The sequence below is a fragment of the Pteropus alecto genome, unplaced genomic scaffold (assembly GCF_000325575.1).
Source record: "Pteropus alecto unplaced genomic scaffold, ASM32557v1 scaffold38, whole genome shotgun sequence".
Classification (NCBI taxonomy): domain Eukaryota; kingdom Metazoa; phylum Chordata; class Mammalia; order Chiroptera; family Pteropodidae; genus Pteropus; species Pteropus alecto.
The window spans coordinates 3350742-3352829 of record NW_006442512.1 but is presented as its reverse complement, the minus strand read 5'-3'; the positions used below and the strand labels follow the sequence as shown (position 1 = coordinate 3352829).

The 2088-nt window shown below is 46.8% G+C and overlaps 1 protein-coding gene across 7 annotated transcripts in view; it reads right to left on the bottom strand.

Annotated features, from left to right (window-relative positions):
* Positions 1-2088, bottom strand: part of ADPGK (ADP dependent glucokinase) — a 22936-nt gene that overhangs the window by 3891 nt on the left and 16957 nt on the right. The gene's annotated exons all lie outside the window — the stretch shown is intronic.

Below are 2088 nucleotides of genomic sequence, written 5' to 3'. Positions count from 1 at the left end.
CTTCCCTGCTGCCCACTGGTGGTTTCTGGGCACTTTATCCAGAAAGTAAGAGTATCTGGCTGCTCTAATGTCCTCTGAGCGAGTTGCTTTGGAATAATGACTGCTCAAGACCAAGTTCAAGTGCTACTTCCTTCCTAAATGGTTGCTGACTGCTCCACCTTGAGGTACACTTTCACTACTTTAAGCATTCACAGAGATTTTCTTTTCCATGGTTTGCTGATTAATCATTTTGCTTTGAGTTATCTCTTCTACTATTTTGAATTAGTAGTCAAACCTATATCATTACTTGACTTTTCACACATTTGTGCCACATCTCTCCAAACAGACTGCCAGCTCTTTTAAGGCAACACTGTGTGTCTCTGGTTCCCATATGTGTCACAGTCCTCAGCACAGAGTGCCCACTCAGCACCTACTAATCTGATCCAAGCAGAGGGAGGCCAGAGCCATCCTTGGTCGGGTCTCCTGGAGGGAGGAGGAGTTTGGAGCCTGCTCATCTATAGGGGTGGATCCCTCGGCTGGCCACATATCAGAATCTCTCAGGGAACCTAGCTTTAAATGTGCAGGTGGCAAGGCCCCACCCCTGGAGATCCTGATGTACAGTTAGATGGACAGCTACTGACTGAGACCCCACAGCTAACAAGTACTTGAGTGGAGTGTGCTGTCATGCAAGTCCTAAAGCAGAAAAGGTGACAGAAGCCCTTGAGTTCACTCAGAGAAGCTTCATGATCAGAGGCTTTACTACGCAGAGCTCACATTCTTCTCCAAAAAGACTTGGCAGAATATCTTGAAACTCGGTCACCTAAGGGCCAACTAGGCTCTGTGACCGCTCAGGGCAATTCCTAAATGAGTCGACCCCCTGGCCCCTGAGCACCAGGGCAGGAGGTGGGGGAGAGAGCTGGTCACCACCAGCATGGAGACCTGGGGGCAAGGACTTATGATCCAGGTTTACACGGTTTTCCTTCAGACCCATTTATGAGGTCTATATGCCAAAACCTAGTTTTTCATTGGTTTCTATCACATTAGTTTCTATCACTAAATATTCATTCAGAAAGTTTGCCCCCAAGACAGACAACCCACAGCAGAGGGTTTCCTCATCCTACAACAGGTGATCTGCCAACTGCAGTCAGCAATGTCCTTCCTCCTTTCTACAACAGGCCTCTCCAGACAGAAGCCCTGCCTCTCTGAGGGGAGTATGCATATGTATGCTTGCATGTGTAGGGCTTATTCTAGAGCAGTGGTCCCAAACCTTTTTGGCATCAGGGACCTGTGCTCCTATGAGAATCTAATGCCTGATGATCTGAGGCGGGGCTGAGGCGGTGATGCTAACGCTGGGGAGCGGCTGCAAATACAAATGAAGCTTTACTCACTCATCTCCTGCTGTGAGGCCCAGTTCCTAATAGGCCATGGACCGGTACCGGTCCACAGCCAAGGGGTTGGGAACCCCTGCTCTAGAATAGGTGTCAAGGCAGGGAGAACTCATCCTTCCTTTGGTTTGAGTTCAGTTTTACTGAATCTTTTCCTCTGAAAAACATTGCATATGTGGGTCATTCATATAAAAAACTATGAAAGCAGAAAAAGACATTAGCTATTTACTAAGTCCCAAAGCAATGGTTATATTTGTTAAAACTATATTCCTTTCTTAACTCCTGGCCCATGTCCAAAGAAAATACCTAGTGGTGGTCCACAGAACTGAGAATAGTATTCCAACTCTGCTTCATCTAAAGATCCAATGCAAGGATGGCCTCCCCTGTGAAGCCCCTCTAACTCTGCCGGTTCCTTCCCTGGGCCACTGCCGCACCCTATTATAGGATATGGCACGACTCTGCAATCATTGTTCAAGAGTCCATCTTTTGCAATGGACTGTGAGCAGGACGCAGAGCCCGTGTCTTCTACTATCATCATACTCCTAATGCCTCACTCTGCACCTGGCATACAGCCATGTAAATAAAAAGCAAAAGCGTAGGCAAATAAGAGAGCAGACTGATGACTTAAATGCCCACGACAGCAAAAAATATGGATATGAATGCCAAATCCAGTATTTCCTCAACTAACGAGACTCTGTACAAGGAGAAAAATACATGAGTACTC